The sequence below is a fragment of the Telmatherina bonti genome (assembly GCF_933228915.1).
Source record: "Telmatherina bonti genome assembly, chromosome: 2".
Taxonomy (NCBI): Eukaryota; Metazoa; Chordata; class Actinopteri; order Atheriniformes; family Telmatherinidae; genus Telmatherina; species Telmatherina bonti.
The window spans coordinates 39,016,131-39,036,699 of NC_136620.1; the positions used below are offsets into that span (position 1 = coordinate 39,016,131).

Below are 20,569 nucleotides of genomic sequence, written 5' to 3' on the forward strand. Positions count from 1 at the left end.
TCAACGTTGGGAAGATTCTGTGGGAGGAAACCTGTCAGAACGACGTTGTAAAACTTGGCAAAAGTTACGCAAGAGTCTGTTTTAACCCGAACCATGATTTCTTCCTAACCCTAACCATGTAGTTTACAGCCCAGCCGCCACAAACGAGATGCAACCCCACATTAAAAAGTCACAGTTTCTCTACAGTCACATCTCCTCTGGAACAGGTTTATAGTCCGCCAGGAAGGGAAGATGGCTGCGGAATTTTACTGTCGCTGGACGGGAAGGAAAAGATGTGAAGCAGCAGCAATATTTCTCCTGTTGCTTTGTTACGACAACATGTTGTCTCCGTCACGGGAACGTCGTCTCCGTCACGGGAACGTCGTCTCCGTCACGGGAACCTCGTCTCCGTCACGGGTACCTCGTCTCCGTCACGGGAACCTCGTCTCCGTCACGGGAACCTCGTCTCCGTCACGGGAACGTCGTCTTCGTCACGGGAACCACGTCTCCGTCACGGGAACGTCGTCTCCGTCACGGGAACGTCGTCTCCATCACGGGAACGTCGTCTCCATCACGGGAACGTCGTCTCCATCACGGGAACGTCGTCTTCATCACGGGAACGTCGTCTCCATCACGGGAACGTCGTCTCCATCACGGGAACGTCGTCTCCATCACGGGAACCACGTCTCCATCACGGGAACGTCGTCTCCATCACGGGAACGTCGTCTCCATCACGGGAACGTCGTCTCAATCACGGGAACGTCGTCTCCATCACGGGAACGTCGTCTCCATCACGGGAACGTCGTCTCCCTCACGGGAACCTCGTCTCCGTGACGGGAACCTCGTCTCCGTGACGGGAACCTCGTCTCCGTCACGGGAACGTCGTCTCCGTCACGGGAACGTCGTCTCCGTCACGGGAACGTCGTCTCCATCACGGGAACGTCGTCTCCATCGCGGGGAACGTCGTCTTCATCACGGGAACCACGTCTCCATCACGGGAACGTCGTCTTCATCACGGGAACGTCGTCTTCATCACGGGAACGTCGTCTTCATCACGGGAACCACGTCTCCATCACGGGAACGTCGTCTCCGTCACGGGAACGTCGTCTCCGTCACGGGAACGTCGTCTCCGTCACGGGAACCTCGTCTCCGTCACGGGAACCTCGTCTCCGTCACGGGAACCTCGTCTCCATCACGGGAACGTCGTCTCCATCACGGGAACGTCGTCTCCATCACGGGAACGTCGTCTCAATCACGGGAACGTCGTCTCCGTCACGGGAACCACGTCTCCTTCACGGGAACCTCGTCTCCATCACGGGAACCTCGTCTCCCTCACGGGAACCTCGTCTCCATCACGGGAACGTCGTCTCCATCACGGGAACGTCGTCTCCATCACGGGAACCACGTCTCCATCACGGGAACCACGTCTCCATCACGGGAACGTCGTCTCCATTACGGGAACCACGTCTCCATCACGGGAACGTCGTCTCCATTACGGGAACGTCGTCTCAATCACGGGAACGTCGTCTCCATCACGGGAACGTCGTCTCCCTCACCGGAACCTCGTCTCCGTCACGGGAACCTCGTCTCCGTGACGGGAACCTCGTCTCCGTCACGGGAACCTCGTCTCCCTCACGGGAACCTCGTCTCCATCACGGGAACGTCGTCTCCATCACGGGAACGTCGTCTCCATCACGGGAACCACGTCTCCATCACGGGAACCACGTCTCCATCACGGGAACGTCGTCTCCATTACGGGAACCACGTCTCCATCACGGGAACGTCGTCTCAATCACGGGAACGTCGTCTCCATCACGGGAACGTCGTCTCCCTCACCGGAACCTCGTCTCCGTCACGGGAACCTCGTCTCCGTGACGGGAACCTCGTCTCCGTCACGGGAACCTCGTCTCCGTGACGGGAACCTCGTCTCCGTCACGGGAACCTCGTCTCCGTCACGGGAACGTCGTCTCCATCACGGGAACGTCGTCTCCATCACGGGAACGTTGTCTCCATCACCCTTGAAAAAACTGCTTCTACTTTCATTGTAGGAATTTCTGAACCAACATCTTGATCTGGGTTCTGAACCTGATCTGCGATCGACTCCACTGAAACAAACATTTCCATCAGGACATTAAAAAGTAGGACCATTCTCTGACTGAGTGTTTTTTATGGGAAGCATTCGGGTCATTTCTGGAAAACTGGTCTGCGATAAAGTTCGCAGAATCCAACGTGAAATCAGTGTGGAGCCGTCACATGATGTTTAGATTATTTTGTCATTATCAGATGAGCAGCGATGCTGAGTTACAGGAGCTAACCAGCCAACGGATGTGAGCAAGTTAAAGCTAATTTACGCTGTTAACTGGCTGAAAACTGCGGTTTTTCTAAATTCCTGTCAATCAAGAGACCACGTCCCTAAATATGCCGAATTTTAAAATGAAATGACTTCTAAATGGAGGAGTTTAAAAACATTTACTCCTCCCACAGTTGTCATGAAGGTAAAACTGACCTATTAAACCTAAAATTCATTTTTGTACCAGGCTGTAAACATGTTTATTTCTGCTGTGAAGTTGGCCTTTTTGACATGGGAGTCTATGGGGATTTGCGCTGTTTTACAGCCCCTAGTGGATGGAGGGGGAACTGCACGTTTTGGCACTTCTGCATGCGCGAACTGTTCGATGTAAACACCAGCAAATCACAATTGTTGCTTGTTGAAACTTACAAATATTGCTTTTAATAGCAAAAAAAAAAAAAAATGTCATGGAAAAGCAGCTGCGGTCATGATGAAAACATGACTCAGCAGTTTCAGTACCTTGTTCATCCTCTACGATGGCAGGACTTTTCATTTTGTTGCTTCTGAGGACTGACTTGTTTAATATAAGAACAGTTATCCACTAGAACTGCAGTTTGTACTGATGCTTTTCAGAAACACACTAATGTGCAAATGTGGAATCACATGAGAAATGCACCAAAGGCTGTTTTCACATCAGGATAGTTGGCGAGTCTCGCCCCCACTGGGGACTCGGTTCAATTGGAACTTGCAGCTTTATTCCGGGCCGAGACGGCGTTCACGCTGCACTTCTCCAAGAAATCAAGCTTTTAAAAATTGGGTTTAACTCTCCAGCAGAAACAAAAACATATGGAGCTGCATCGGGTCCTGGTGGTCTGCATTATTCAGATTTTTATCAGAACTTTTATCAATTTCTTCAACATCTGACCGCGAACCATTTCTCCCATCCAGAGCCACCTATCGCCCCACACAACGAGTTTACCCACAATGCTGTGCTGAATTTTGTTTTGTTTTCTGCTTACTGTATATATGATATTACTGTACAGTCGTCGTCTAATGTATTCATTAGGGGTAGAAAAATCGAATCGAAAAATCAGAAATCTGGATTTTTTTTCTTCACAATTTTAAAATAAATTTTTTGTTAAAAAAAAAAAAACAAATTTGATTTTTTTTTTTTCCAAATAAATTAAATTAATCCACTATAAAATTTTTGTCATTTTTATTGTTTTTATTGATCTTTTTACATGTCTTCTTGGGCATCATAGCAGCGGAATGATGATCTGGCTACTGGGTTGTTTTTTCCTCATTGAAATGAATAAAAATGACAAAGAAAAAAACAAGTTTTACACTTTTTTTTTTATTTTTAAAGTGGTGCTATGATGGTATTTGGAGTTTTCTGAGCTTTCTACCGTTTTACAGTGCTGAATCCTCATCAGACATGTGAGCAACACTGTTTTTTATCACCTAAACGCATGTTTGAGCTTGAGTTTGAGTTCCAGCACGCGCTCCATTTGGTTTCCATGGCGACGAAAAACGCGTCGTTTTAGAGAGTAGTGCAGTGGCGGGAGGCGGGGCTTAATGCAGAAGAGTCTCAATCCACTCGTTTTGCCCGCAGGCTGATCTGACAGCCTACGGAGAGGGTCGGTCTGAAGTAAATAAGGCCATTTGTGACAATAACTCCATCAATCCCAGCCCTTCTGGGCTCAGAAATAAAAATAAATTAGCCTGAAATGCACATAAAAGTTCCACTTTAAATTACAAAAATCAACTAAATCTGAGAATTGTGAGAATTGCCATTTAAATCGAATCGGACACAAAAAAATCGGAATAGAATCGGCATATCGTCACAGCCCTAGTATTCATACCCTTTCATTAAAGAAAAGGCTGAATTTACAACAGTCACTCAAATAACTAGAGACTAAGAAAAAAGGGAACAAAACTAAAAATTTGCTAAATTATAATTTAGTGATATTAGGCACTGTTTTTTATTTAATTGAGTTGGAAAAAAAAAACAAACAAAACAAATCGATCCTGGACAAATGAGAGCACTTTTCTGATAAACAGTGGGACAAAATACCAGTAAACAGGTACAGAAGTCTGACTGAGAGGAACAGAAAACACCTGGAATGGAACAATCAAACATTGTTCAACTAAATATTAGTTTATGACTGATGTAACACATGCTATTTTATTATTTTTTATTATTATTTTTAGTTATTTTCATTAAATTTGTATTTACTATTACTTTTGTCAATTTTAGCTTATTTCCCAGGCAGATGTTTTTTTTTTCTTCTTTAATGGGGGGGTATGAATACATATGAGGAAGACTGTATAAAAACAGAGGAAGACCTGCATTTGTCAGCAAACTGAGTCTGTATCTTTGGTCTGAATCTGAACTCCCACATTCACAACGCCCCAAAACAAAGAGGACTTCCCAACAAACGGATCAGGATTCTAATAAAAAGGTCGACGTGAATGTGTCCTGAGAAAAACTGTAAACAGTCCAGGATTCACAGCTTTTATGTTGACAGCTACAGAACACACAGTGTGAGAAAAATCCTCATGTTTTCATACATTTTGCAAGGGATTTCTTTTTTTAAACTTTGCTAAATAAAAAACAGGAGCTTGTTACTGAAAACCCTCCAAACATGATGATGGTGTAACCTAATCCAATTCACTTTAAATGTCTTGTACTAACAACCAGGACTCCTGCACCGTGTCCCTGTTCCAAACCACCGCACCGCGAACTGGAACTGTCACATCTTATACAATGATTAAAATATTGGGATCCAGGGCATCACATGTAATCAGAGTCCTTGCACACATTTGTGTTTTTAGGCACTAAAGCCATTTCTCACCCATAAAATCTAAACCGGTCTGGAGAAGGAAAATACAGTCATTCCTGTGCCAGTTAAAACAGGAGAGGATAAAATTATTTCCAAATAGGCTTAAAAGTAACCAGCAACAAATGGTAAACAATTATTCCCCATCAGAAACAGTCCACATGCATATGGCTGCAGTTATGCGAGCCATTCCCCTTACGAGGAAACTCCACACCAAAGCTCTGCGCCCCGCTAGCACGCTATAAATCACGATACCATGTCAGAAAAGGATGTGGTCCATACCAATGGGGATTTCTGTGATTCAATGTGACAGGAATGTCATTAAGTACAACCATGTGCAATCCCTCATCTTTCTTTAAAAGTTTAATTTACTGCAACAACATTTGAAAGAACAGTAAAACAGAACAGTAACACAGAGAACGTGCACATATCTGTTGCAGGAGTCGGATATTTTCCTGTCTGAATGGTTATATCATCACTGTCTTATTGTGTTTTCATATTTATTTACTCTCAGAATAATTTATTTCGGATTAAATGGCAATGGATGGAATAATCAACCATGTTTACAGGCGACTGAGAGGACGTCCTCTTGGGAAAAAAAGCTCTATAACAAACAACTATTGTTAGTTAGAGCTAGTGTCCTTGGGATGAAATGAAAATAATTCCCCCACGGCAGCAGACCAACAGGGGCTGTGCACTGGCCATCAGCAGAGGAAGTTCTCCACGGTAAAGTCAACAAGTTTCCAGATCCAGCTCACTGCAGCAGCGCTGCGAAAGCCCAGCAGTTTGCAGTCGTCCACATGTGCAGCAGGTTCTAACTGGTTCCAGAGGTGGAACACACTCCAACGAACACACAATGAGACACTCTTTCATCGTTTGGCTGCATTGTTTACAGATCTGCTCTTCTGTGGTAAAATGTCTTGGCAACCATCCTCAATGCTAAGTGCTTAAAATGATAGAAGAAGTAAACATAATAAGGAAACATAATCCTGCTGGTGTCACAGATTCAGTTTGGGAAAGTGTAATCTGCAGCATCTTCATCACAAACAGACAGGAGCCGAATTCAGAAATGACAACTGTAAACAACAGTGGGCGCATGATTCACAAAGCGAGGTCAAAATATGAGCGCGGAACGTCCTGCCGGCCGTGTGAGAGATCCACATCTGATCTGCAGCTCATGAGTCTGCAGCTTGATGAGGACGCGTAGAGAATGAGTGGTCTGCCTGAAACACGGCCTGTAGCTGCAGCACCGCTGGCACTACGTGCACAGTCAGAGTGTGTCATGGCACATGCTGCACGGAACCAGCGATATCTCACACGGAGCGAAACCTGCTCTTCCTGCCGCTGATTGGACTGGAGGGATGTGATTAAAGTGGCGTTTAAGTTGGGGGGGGGGGGGGGGGGGTAAACATTGACACAGCAGCCGCATTGTGAGGCCCGGCGGAGAGAGATCTGCCCGGCACCAACAGTTCTGCCCCCACGTCCAAGAGAATAGGAACGTTCATGAAGGGACAGAACAGCGAGCTGAAACGTGTGTGTGTGTGTGTGTGTGTGTGTGTGTGTGTGTGGACAGAGAAAGCTGAGGAAGTCAGCTCAGATGGATGTTTACATTACTGCTTTTGTTTACCGCCACAAAGAATCAGGCAGTGTTTGCCAGAGGAAAACCTCTTCACAAAAACTGACTCCAGAGAAAGTTGTGTGTTGGTGGCGACCTCTGGATGTGTGTATACTTCTTCCACGACGTGAAGCGAAACCTCGCCGAGGAACTGGTCACGATGAGAAGCAGCTGAGTGCTTAGACCTCTCCGTTGGAACGTTTACATGTGGAATCTCCTTGTTGCTGCCAAAATAATTCAACAGAAGAGTGAAAATGGTCGGATTTCTTTTCAGCAGAGGGTGATAGTGGGACACTGATCTTATAGCATGAGGGAAGGAGGAATGTGGGGTCAGACGGAGACCTCTCTACCCTCCCATATACCAGAATAGCCATGATCCACAGCAGACCGCACCATGAAGCACATGAGGTAAAAACAAAAGGAGCTAATTTATGTCTACATTTGTATATAAGGGAGTATTTTAATGAAACAGGGTCCACTTTAAATTCAGAACATTTATTGTAACAGTGAGAAACATTAAACAATATTCACTAAAACTGAGATTCCCAAACACGCAGAAAAAACATCCACTAGTGTCGCTCCACAGAGAGCTCAACAGGACTGAACACGCTTTACATCCCACGTAATTCTGCTAAGACAAAACCTGCAGTGATGAAACCTAAAAGACAATTTTCAGCATCTTTAGGTGGAAAAATCAGGAGGAAATCCGGTGATTGTTAAATGAGGCGTGAAGTTGGAATGAATGAGTGGCATCTCATTCAGCTGTTGCCTCTGAAATGACTCAGAATTTAGCCTTCTGGTTCCTGTCATTCTCCAGGCCTACATGATCAGCCGGAAGGTCACGTGACGGGCGTAAACACACCATGATTCTCTCACATCACACAGGATTTAAGTCATTTTCCTTTTTCATTCATCTCATCTTAAAGGGCATGAATTATTAGCTCAGACTGAGTGACATGTTGCGTGTGACAGGCTCGTGCCAGACTGTCAGATCAGCGTGGACACACACACACACACACACACACAACAGGAGCTCCAACACTGCAGGTCTCCCAACTTTTTACCATCCAGCTGTTTTGGTGTCTGCTGGAACCAAAGCAGCCAAACGGTGGATCCTGCTGAAGGACATGTCATGTTGGGCACGTGGGGAAAGTTTCCCCGTGGCGCGTGGGCGCTCGGACTGGACGTTGGAATGTGGCGTCACGCGACGCTAACGTGGCCTAAAACATAAACATAACTGTCCGTAAACTAACAGCGGCTTACCTGCTGCTGCTGGTCCCGACCTGCGACCTGTCCGACGTGCACGCAGCGCACAGTTCACGCGCGAGGACGCAACTTCAGCGCAAACTGTCGCTTCGGACGTCTGGAGGTTTGCGATTCCTCTTCTGTCCCACCACAAGGTTTGTCCAGGGTCCTGCGGCTTCCAGAAGCTGCTCCTGGCAACTTTCCTCCCAGATTCACCGAAAGATCAGAGAGTTTCTGCTTGGAACGAGGAGGAAATGAAGTTTAGGGAAGAAGGAGGTTTTACTGACTCCTACAGGGGCGTCACAGTCCCGGACCTGAACCGGGGGGGGGGGGGGGGGCTGATTCAGGGGCTGATTCATGCTTGGGATTGGCTCAGGGATCCAACAATTCAAACACAATTTAGCCAAAACTTCTAAAACTAGTTTTGACTCCAGAACATAAATATTTTGCCAGCTAATAAAAAGTTATGTTATCTTGTGAGAGCAACATGGCTGCAGCTTTCAGAGAAACACTGATCAGATCAGTTCAATTCAACTTTATTTATGTACCGTCAAATCACAGCAATGCCATCTCAAGACGCTTTACAGACAGAGAAAAAAAAACAGTGAAAGCCAATTCATAATAGGAAAGGAAATCAACAGATTGAGTTGGATAATTCTGCACTGGTTGGTAAACTTTAGGCTTTTTCTTCTTCTTCCATGTGTTAAATCACACATTAGTCTGTAGCAAGTAAACAGAGGAGGGAGAGAAGCGTTATGCCAGGCGGACACTGTGCACTTTCGAGGCGATTTCACCACGATTTTGCTGTCGCAGACGTCACGCTGCGTCATCATGGAACCATCGTAGCGTCGGGATGTCCGGTCGGGAGGTCGGGAGCCGTACAGTGTGAGAACACTCACGAGGAAGGATTAATTGCTGCTACGTTCTAACGATGATGCTGCGACCTCCCGATCAAACTTCTGGCATGTCAGAAATGTTCGCCGTCGCTCGTACAGTGTGAGTGGTGTCACGTCACGATTCTACGTTCGCACCTGCGCAGAAGACACCGGTGGAGCTTTAAACAATGGCGGGCAACCCCAACTTCAGACGTGTGCGGTGGACACAGCTGCTAGAAGAGAGATTAGTAGAGCTATGGAGAGAACACGAGGTTTTCTTTTTTTATTTTGTTTCAGCGCACAAGACAGCGCACACAACTGCAACAACTTGCTGCCTGCTCGCCATCTTGTTGTCAGGCACGCTGTGGTTGTCATAGGAACTAGGAACCTTTGTTTTACATTGTTCACACTCGAGCACGTCGTGCTGTCACACACCGACTGACGCCGACAACTAGTCGTGGTTGTCAATAATGGTGGCTGATAGCAGTCATACAGTATGAGTACACATTGTCAGATAGAGTAGGAGGGACAAACCCGGTCGTGATGTGGGAACATTTCCCCAACAGCCAGATTTCTAAAATCGCACAGTGTCCGCCTGGCATTAAAGCGAATATGTCAGACACTGTTGGCGCTGACGGGATGGTCGGATTAACGGAGGAAAAAGATCACACACACTGATCCATCTGTGTTGCTGAACCGGAAGAGAGAGCCCTCAACTTCCTCCTGTATTTATACTTTTTATGCACACACATAAACATAAGAGCTCACATACATAACTTTGTCATAAGTCAACACCTCCTCTTGCTCTCATACTTTCAATTCTATAAACACACCGTTATCACCGGTAGAGTCTGAGGACACTTTAGTTGTTCACTCCAAACATGTAACTTGTGAACCTTTCAATCTTTAACTTCATTACAGGTTTGGTAAAAACATCCGCAACCATTTCTGCTGTTGGGCAATAATCTGTAGCTATCATGGTGTCACTCAGTACTGATACTTCATATCGACATGTTTGGATCTCTGGCGACACACTGGGTTCTTTCACAGACCAATTGCTCCTTGGTTTTCTTCATAGATTGTTACTGGTACAAAATGGCATCCCTTATCCATTTCTGTCAAGAACTGTATAAGATACGAACTCTCTCGTGTGGTTGCTGCCAGGGCTACATATTAAGCTTCACATGTAAACAAAGACCACCGTTGGCTGTTTCTTAGATTTCCATGAGACATCAGGCCCACTTCTGTTTAGGCTAAAGCAGTAACCTATCGTGCTCCGCCTGTCATTTTGATCTGCTGCCCAATCTGCATCACAATATGCCACAAGTTGAAGCTTCTCTTCATTTTTCTTGTAGTATAGTTCTTTGTTTAATGCACATTTCAAATACCTCAGCACATGTTTAGCAGCTGTCATATGACACTCCCTCTGTTCAGACAAATGTTGAGATAGCTTACAGACAATCCAACTAATAGCAGGCCTGGTACATGTCATTACATAGATCAGACTGCCAATAAGCTCACCGTATAGTTTAGGATTTACATTTTTACCATCACATTCCAGGTTTGGTTTAATTTCTGATGGAGTACATCTTGATTTACATTCAGTTATACCAAATCTCTGAAGTATCTTTTTTACAGACCTCTTTTGGTCCATCTTGGTTTCAGCTTGTGTGAAACAAATACCTTAGAAATGCCAAAGTTTTCCCCATGTCTTCCATCTTAAACTTAGCTTTCAGCATCCTTTTCACATCACTTAGTGACTCGTTATCGCTAGCTCCAATGAAGAGATCATCAACCCAAATGATCAGGATTGTTCTCTCATTTCCATCTTGTTTGGTAGACACACAGTGATCTGCTGGGTTCTGGACAAAGCCGCTGTCACTGAGATGATCATGCAACATTTTTCAGACTGTTTCAAACCATACAATGAATTGTTCAGTTTGCAGACTAGTTTTTCACCTCACAGCTCATACCCTTCAGGTTGCTCTATAAACACCTCACAATCAATAGGAGCATGTAAATAGGCAGCTTTAACATCCATCTGATGTAATTCTAGACTAGATTGTGCTTCCATTTGCATTAGACTCTGGACATATGTTGTGCTTGCAGTGGTGAAAACATTTCATTATGGTCTATTCCAGCAACTTGGCTGTAGCATTTTGTCACATATCTGGCTTTGTGTGTCTCGGTCCCATCTGCATTGTCCTTTAACCCACTTACCTGCATTTTGCCTTCTGGTAGTGTGGTAAGTGTAAATGTGTCATTTTCTTTTAAGGAGTTGACTTCCTCCTTCATAGCATTTGCCCATTTCTCTGACTCACAAGAAGACATGGCTTCTTTAAAGGTTTGTGGTGTGTTGGACGCCAGTTGGTGACAATAGTCAATGCTGGTTGTCACATAGTCATCACTTTCAACCTTATACTCATAATCCTTTAAGTGTGACGGGGATTTTCTCTCTCCTTTAGAGGATCGTATACCCTGACTTTCCTTTCCTTGTATTCTCGCTGTGTTCTCGTCGCTCACTGTGGGTCCAGTTTGAATCTCTTGTGTCACGTTTGGAGTTTGATCTTCAACTTGGATTTCTGGTCTGATGGATGACAATCTTTGACTGACAGATTCATCATTGATAACCTCAGGCTCTGTCTGAGTTTGATGTTGTACTACATTTCTAAACATAAACTTCACTAGTCTGTGCTTCATGACTTTCCTTGTATCTGGATTGTAGACTGGGTATGATGGGCTGTTTTTCTCGTAACCCACAAACATTCCTTTCTCACACCTTGAGTATAACTTTTTTGTTTGCATGCAAAACGCATTTATCCAAACTCTCTCATCTTTGATAGATCAGGCCTTTTTCCTGTCAACATGTAGTATGGTGTCTGTCCCACACCTATTACGGATTACTGCAGCAGTCATTACAGCATATGTCCACAGCTCTTTGGGTAGGCTACTTTCTATTAACATGCATCTTACCATCTCAAAGAGTGTTCTCCAGCTTTCGGCTCTGCCATTCTGATGGGGTGAGTAAGGTGCTGATGTGTCATGTCTGATGGCATTCTTACTAAACAGTGACTGAAAGTCTCGTGCTGTAAAGTCAGTGCCATGTCTGTTATGATGCATTTTCTTTACCCATAAGGGGCTGTGTCAGCAATGAATCTCTCAGTGGCTTTGACTGTGTCACTCTTAGCCTTCAGAAAGTACACAAATATCCCACCTGAAAAACATCAGTAAATGCTAGTGTGTACTTGAATCCATCCTTAGCCTCTGGCTCAATGAGGCCAGCTATATCCGTATGTACTAGTTCAAGCACTTCTTTCGCTCTAGCATCAGATTCCCTGTTTCTGCTCTGGGTGAATTTACCCTGGGTACTTGTTTCACACTGTAAGGTAGACTTGTCAACTTTACCCTTGATTTTTATGCCATTTACCACCTTCTCTAACATCCCTGAGATACATCACCTTGTTCATCATCATCCCTTTTATTTTCAAAAGTGTCCAAGTAATGAAGTCCATCATACAGTTTATTGTCAAACTTTGTACCGTTCTCACAGATGAGTTGATCTTCTCCCTGTATGAAGTTGACTGCTGCTCCCTTGGACGTCGCTGCTTTGACAGAGAAGATGCTCTCTGGACATGTCAGAATCATAGACCATATACAAAGAGATGGGTGGAGCCTCCGTGACGTCACCCGTAGGTTTCTAAAGAGCTGAATTGAAGCTCGGTGGGCGGTTCCTACCATCACCATCTTGGCAGCGTCATGTTGTCTCGCCCGGAAAATACAAATATGGGCAAAGAGGTGGAGCTGAGAGGGGGGCTGTGAGCGTCATGGTGGATGATTGACATCGAGCGAACTCTGAGCTGCCATTAGTTAAGAGCTAACTGAGCTAACCCGGAGATAACAGGAGCTAACCGGCTAACGGAGGTAAGTGGGCTAAAGCTAAGTCATGTTGTTAACCGGCTAAAAACCGCGGTTGTTCTATGTTCTTCTGACTTGAATTTGGAGGTAGGGTACCTGTCAATCAAAAGGACACGCCCCTAAATATGCTGAATTCTGAGATGAAATTACTTTTAAAGTTGAGTTTTAAAAAAAAATTCACTCCCCCCCACAGTTGTCATGAAGGTAAACCTGACCTATTAAACCTAAAATGGATTTTTTAAACCAGGCTGTAAACATGCTTATTTCTGCTGTAAACATGTTTATTTCTGCTGTAAATATGTTTATTTCTGCTGTAAACATGTTTATTTCTGCTGTAAATATGTTTATTTCCGCTGTAAACATGTTTATTTCTGCTGTAAATATGTTTATTTCTGCTGTGAAGTTGGTCTTTTTAACATGGGAGTCTATGGGGATTTGTTCTGTTTTGCAGCCCCTAGTGGATGAAGGGGGAACTGCAGTTTTATTCCACATAGGCTTCACTTTTAACCGCTGGAGGTAGCTGCTTGGGCTGAATGTACAGCGCTTGTGTCATGGTTGTCTTCACTTTGTGTCCCTCTGCGTCCAGCAGGTAGACCTCTCCTCAGTGCAACTCCGCTGGTCTTCGTTCCATCAGCCAGCTCTAGGAAGTGTTCCTCTGCTTGGAAACTTTCGTCAAACATTTAAACATTTTCAGGAATCAGAAGGCTAAATTCTTCACATTATCATCGCTTCATCTGTGTCTTCTGTGTCTTCCATCTGTGTCAGAATCATCTGTGCTTCTCAGCTTTGTTTTGAATTGTCCAAAAGTAAGTCCATCATTATCGCCTTGCGTTATGTGAACTACAAATGGCTTGAATGATTCAGGCAAACCTTTCAGGATCATCGCAATCAGCAGACCGTCACTCAGGTTCTCTCCAACATTCCTGAGTACAGTGATTGCAGTCTCAGCAGATGATATAATCCGTTACTCTCTCACTGGCGGCTTTCTGTGACAAAGTTAGTTTGGTGTAGAGGCTGATTACACGTGGTTTCCCTTTACCAGCGTAATGTTCCCTCAAAATCTTCAACGCTTTTCTGCTGTCATCTGTTGCTTCTCTCATGACGAGGTAGAGGCTTTTGTCGTCTAGAAACTGTACCAGTTCTGCAAAGGCATCTACATTTTCTTTGGAGTCATTTTCTTCTTCCTCATCTGAATTTTGCGCTTCTTCAACCAAAAAGGTGCTTTTCAGGCCAAACGAACGCAGGTGTCCTAGGAATTTTGTCTCCCACAGCTCGTAGTTTTTCTCATCTCCGTCGAAAAATAACCTATACCATCGGCTTCCTACATCCCTCCTGGGTCCATAAGGGAGGAACAATATCACACCCACAGATCCATCGGTGTTGCTTAACCGGAAGAGAGAGCCCTTGACTTCTTCCTTTATTTATACTCTCCATGCACACTCATCAACATAAGACCACATATTCAAAACTTTCTCATAAGTCAACATTCACAATCTGCTGCAATTTAACTGACACAGTCAATGTACAAGCAAGTCTGTTTTACAATTGTACAGGAAATATTAAACAAAGGATTACAAAAATCATGTTTTTGACATTATACAGTACCAGCAGTTCCTCCATGGCTTCACTGCAAACTTAATTTCCTGTAAAGGTCTGTAAGAAATTATACAAACCGCGCTCCAACTTCTATCCCAAAAAATAAACAGGAGGAGAAAATGCCTCTTCATCCATGTTGAAAGCATCTTATTTAAGTAATTATTATAACTCCCAGTGGTTATTATGTCAGTTTCTTTATAACGAACAGAAGAAAAAAGGCTGCTGTTCTGCGTGGGTGGTATAACTTGAACCCTTCATGACTGTCTCCAGAGTCGCATGTTGTCCATTACACAGTTATTAAAAGAGTGTTACGGAGACAAATTTAAAAGACATAATCATTAAACTGTGGACTCTCCCCTGGTGGATGAGCTGAAAACAGACTTTACGAGGTTTAATGGCAGCGTGCTCAAAGCTTTTCTCAATCAGTGTTGTCAGGGCTGGTTGTAAAACTTAAATGTTGATCTCCAGTTCCACATTTTAATTTGCTCTCTACAGAGAGCTAGATGACAGGCCGAAGTCCTGCCGCCCTTCATTAGGAAGCTACAAGTACCCCCTGCTTTGCTTTGCTGAGCAGGATAGCTGGAAACTGTGGGGACTCACTTGTATCATTCAGAAAATATAGTTTAACTAAATGTTCTTTATAATAATAAAGTTCAAAGATGAACATAAATAAATTGAACAATAACTTCCATGTTGTGTAATTGTCTGATCTGAAGCCGTCCGTATGCAGCCATGTTGCTACGTGAAGCTAAATGCTGCTTACTGCGAGGTACTGTGTCTTCAAAACTTTTCTGGTTTGTTCTTTAAACGGTTGTCAGCTTTACTTAAACAAAAATCTCAACCTGGAAGGAAAAACATCCATGCTGAAAGTCACGCCATGCTAGCTGGTTAGCACTGAGGAGTCCTTTTGTTTAACAGGCACAGACTTGGCTGTTTGTTTGTCAAGCTGTTGCCTTGCTGTCTTTGCTGTCATATTACATTGTGGTTTAGAGGCTTGACAAGCTGCAGATTCACAGAAAATGGCCACTGTCAGTGTGGTCCACGCTGACAATATCCAGCTGCTGCTAATAAAATAATTACATGCACGTGCATGTAAAAGTACTAAATGTATGTAGTAATTATGGGACTGTATGACTGCAAGTTATTTATAGGCTACATACATGTATATCATTCTCCTCTGCAATTAATCTCTTCATTTGATTTTCCAGTTGACAGCTAATGATACTGGAACCATTGCAGCTTAAAAACGTGTTCATAGGATTTACTCCGGCATCCTGAGTTCATGTCGATCATAACTACGTGAAGGTGAGACCACTAATTTGCATGGCAGCGGGTATGATAATTTGACTGGAGTTTAGTCTCTCTTCACGGTAACACTCGCACACAGAGCATGGGATAGCAGCACAGGTGGAGCTTGCTGAATTAATGGTTTAATAGCAGGCATGAGGCAAAGCTGGAGCAGAGCCAGGCCTGTATTAATGACAGCACCTGCATGAAACGATAATCAGTGAGGCATATCAAGCACATCGCTGTAAATAAAGTAAATGCAAAGAGGAGCATTCACATCAGTTCAGGGAAGCCTGGGATGCGGTCTCATGCATGCTGTTCCAGTTTCTGGCAAATAATGAGTCATTTGTAACTGAAATCATTAAATATTTCATGATGAAATATTCCAAACACAGCATTTGGTATAATTCTGTTTGATTCACACCAGCCAAGCTCTAAATAATTTTAGTACAAGATAGTGGGGGTTGTGGTGGCGGTGGTGGGGGCACTACTGAACAGCAGGGACAGCAGTTGTGCAAGATCATTACCCTTATAGCGCTCATCATGACAGCAGATGTCAGTGAGAGTGCTTCATTTTTCACCCAAATGGATTGTTGCGGTATGAATGCACACAATGCAGGATGTATTTTGGCCGATCACAAACTAGACTTTCATCTGAGACTTTTTTGTTTAATCTAACTTTTTCTGAGCAACAATAAGGGGGTTAAATGTAAAATGTGATACCTCTGAGGTTTGCATTTTACACAGTAAAATGTAGCTGAACAATTTATTTTTTATTATTTTGTGATTTTTTCATTTTGCTGTACTGTTTTTAAGGTTTTATGTAAAGGTCTTTGAATTGTGTTGTACAATAAAAGTGCTACAACAAAACCTGCCTTGCCTTTTTAATTATTTTATAAAATTCAATTTAACCAGGTTAAAAATGCCATTATAATTAAGATCTCTTTTTCAAGGTTAACCTGGTCAAAAGGTCAGCAGAACAAATCAGAATACATATGTAACAACATAAAAAGAGCATGAGCCCTGCGATGGAATGGCAACCTGTCCTTTCTTTCGCCCAGTGATTGCTGGGATATGCTCCAGTTTCCCCACAACCCTTAATTTGTCTAAGCAGGAAAGAAAATAGATGGATGAATGGATTAACACTATGAATTAATAAGAAATAATATAAACACATTTATAATCAAGAATGAAAAAAAAAAGAAAGGAAAAACTCAAAACACATGCACAGCTCATAAGGTTCTCACTGTCTGGAAGTAAAATAAAAATAAATAAAAAAAAGTAAAAACTGGATGATTTATTTTGTTAATTTGAGCAAACAAATTTTCTCAGTTCTAGAGTCTTCAAACTCAGGGTCACAAAGGGGCTGGAAGTGTTCCTGGTAACAGTTTACTGATGATGATTTACATGGATGACAGTTTAGATGTTATCTTCTGCTCTCCCAACACCTCAACTGGTGATTCCAATGGAATCCCAGTACAAAGCTGTTCTGTACTGGGATGCCTCAGTACAACCAACCCAGAAATGGAACATAACTGATGTCAGATGGAGGAAAATCTCTACTTGTATATCAATACATCCAAATTTTACTTTTATAAGTCTGACAAAGGCTGAAGTTGTGATGTTTCTCAGTATAAGTTTTACCATCAGTCATTCATAGAATAACACATCACAGGACTGTAGCTGTGTAGCTTATTCCCCCAGCTGTCATGAGGTCTATTTTGATCAATAAAATAACGCAGTAACTGCTCAGTTGGGAAACAAAGAAAGAGCAGCAGTAGATCACAGTGGCATCTACATAAAAATGCTAAACATATTAGACAAAAAAATTAAATAACTTCATGAAAATTGCTTTAATTATTTATGCCTGCTTCACTGACAGGACTGTCATGTTTATATTTGTATGAAACACACCAGAGAAATTGTGAAAATGTAGAATATTCTGATTCAGATATACTTTAGTTGTACTCTTAGAATACATCACTCATAGACTCAAAGACCATGTCAACAACTCTAAGCCCTTGATGAGATTTACTGACTCCCATCCAAAAGAGTCAGTAAATCTCATCAATATAGATGCAGTTCCTGTCCAATCAAAGTGTTTATTGTTGTAGCTGCTAGGACATTCCTCTTGTGATTTGAGCAGGTGGAAAGGAGTTCTATTGGGTTTGTCAGAGCACAGACAGGGTGATGACCTTGAACAAGCTGAACGCAGACACTTGGGTCCACACAAAAGCCATTGGCTATTCGTCTTAATTCAGTTTAAAGGATTCTGTTTCTAATAGACTGGAAAAACATTTGGTTTGCGTGAATTATTGTTATGGGGGTAAGCTAGTAAATTAATGTGGTGCATGGTTTCAGAGAACAAATGGGAAACTGATCCCTCTGATTATTTTCTCTAAAAGGTCAAAACAGTTCTTCATGATTCCAGCGCAGAACAGTAAGATCCACATTATCCACGTTAAAAGGTTGGAGTCATTTCAGTAATGGGGAGCATTTCCCATGTTGGTGTCCTCATCTGTGGATGAAGAAGAAAATGTAGCAGGGTGCTTGAGATTTACTCTTCAGAATGGTTGAAAAGTAAGTTATATTCTAAAGTGCTCCCTTCACTGTGCTATTTTCACATAGCCAGCCACATTTTATTCTAGAGACGTGGAGCCAAGCTGACATTTACAGTAGCCCTGCATTGTCACAACAACATAATAGCGCATTATAAGTACAAAAACTACAACACCAATTAGCTGCAACCCTCAATTACCCTCAATGCCCCATGATTAGCCGCAACACCCTACGATTAGCCGCAACACCCCACAATTAGTCGCAACACTCTACGATTAGCCGCAACACCCCACGATTAGTCGCAACACCCTACGATTAGCCGCAACACCCTACGATTAGCCGCAACACCCAACGATTAGCCGCAACACCCTACGATTAGCCGCAACACCCTACGATTAGCCGCAACACTCTACGATTAGCCGCAACACCCCACGATTAGTCGCAACACCCTACGATTAGCCGCAACACCCTACGATTAGCCGCGACACCCCACGATTAGCCGCAACACCCCACGATTAGTCGCAACACCCCACGATTAGTCGCAACACCCTACGATTAGCCGCAACACCCTACGATTAGCCGCAACACCCCACGATTAGTCGCAACACCCCACGATTAGTCGCAACACCCCACGATTAGCCGCAACACCCTACGATTAGCCGCAACACCCAACGATTAGCCGCAACACCCCACGATTAGCCGCAACACCCCACGATTAGCCGCAACACCCCACGATTAGCCGCAACACCCCACGATTAGCCGCAACACTCTACGATTAGCCGCAACACCCCACGATTAGCCGCAACACCCTACGATTAGCCGCAACACCCCACGATTAGCCGCAACACCATACGATTAGCCGCAACACCCCACGATTAGTCGCAACACTCTACGATTAGCCGCAACACCCCACGATTAGTCGCAACACTCTACGATTAGCCGCAACACCTTACGATTAGCCGCAACACCTTACGATTAGCCGCAACACCCTACGATTAGTCGCAACACCCCACAATTAGTCGCAACACTCTACGATTAGCCACAACACCCCACAATTAGTCGCAACACTCTACGATTAGCCGCAACACCTTACGATTAGCCGCAACACCCTACGATTAGTCGCAACACCCCACAATTAGTCGCAACACCCCACAATTAGTCGCAACACTCCACGATTAGCCGCAACACCCCACGATTAGTCGCAACACCCTATGATTAGTCGCGACACCCCACAATTAGTCGCAACACCCCACGATTAGCCGCAACACCCCACAATTAGTCGCAATACCCCACGATTAGTCGCAACACCCTACGATTAGCCGCAGCACCCCACGATTAGCAGCAACACCTCATGATTAGCCGCAACACCCCACGATTAGCCACAACACCCCACGATTTGTCGCAACACTCTACCATAAACTACAACATTCCATGATAGCCATAACACTCCACGATTAGCCCCCAAACCCTACGATAAGCTGCAATACTCTATGGTTAGCAGCAACACCCAACCATTAACCACAACACCCAAAATTAGCCGCAGCACCCTGCAATTAGCAGCAACACCCCATGATTAGCCGCAGCACTCTACCATAAACTACAACATTCCATGATAGCCGTAACACTTTATGATTAGCCCAAAAACCCTACGATAAGCTGCAGCACTTCACGATTAGCCGGAACACCCCACAATTAGCTGCAACACCCTCAACACAATTAGACACAACACCCTATCAGCCGCAACACTCCATGATTAGCTGCAACACCCACGATTAGCCACAAAACCCTACGATAAGCTGCAGTACTCTATGATTAACTGCAACACCCCACGATTAGCCGCAGCACCCCACAATTAGCAGCAACACCTCATGATTAGCCGCAACACCCCACGATTAGCCACAACACCCCACGATTAGTCGCAACACCCTACCATAAACTACAACATTCCATGATAGCCATAACACTCCACGATTAGCCCCCAAACCCTACGATAAGCTGCAATACTCTATGGTTAGCCGCAACACCCCACCATTAACCACAACACCCAAAATTAGCCGCAGCACCCTGCAACTAGCAGCAACACCCCATGATTAGCAGCAACACCCCATGATTAGCCGCAGCACTCTACCATAAACTACAACATTCCATGATAGCCGTAACACTTTATGATTAGCCCAAAAACCCTACGACAAGCTGCAGCACTTCACGATTAGCCGGAACGCCCCACAATTAGCTGCAACACCCTCAACACAATTAGACACAACACCCTATCAGCCGCAACACTCCATGATTAGCTGCAACACCCACGATTAGCCACAAAACCCTACGATAAGCTGCAGTACTCTATGATTAGCTGCAACACCCCATG

At 44.1% G+C, this 20,569-nt stretch overlaps 1 protein-coding gene across 1 annotated transcript in view; it reads right to left on the bottom strand.

Moving 5' to 3' along the window:
* Nucleotides 1-8,150, bottom strand: part of tspan9a (tetraspanin 9a) — a 241,406-nt gene extending 233,256 nt beyond the window's left edge. Inside the window, exon 1 of the mRNA XM_079246822.1 lies at nt 7,988-8,150. The gene's annotated coding sequence lies outside the window, so the exon portion shown is untranslated. The remainder of the gene's footprint in view (nt 1-7,987) is intronic.
* Nucleotides 8,151-20,569: the final 12,419 nt, after the last annotated feature.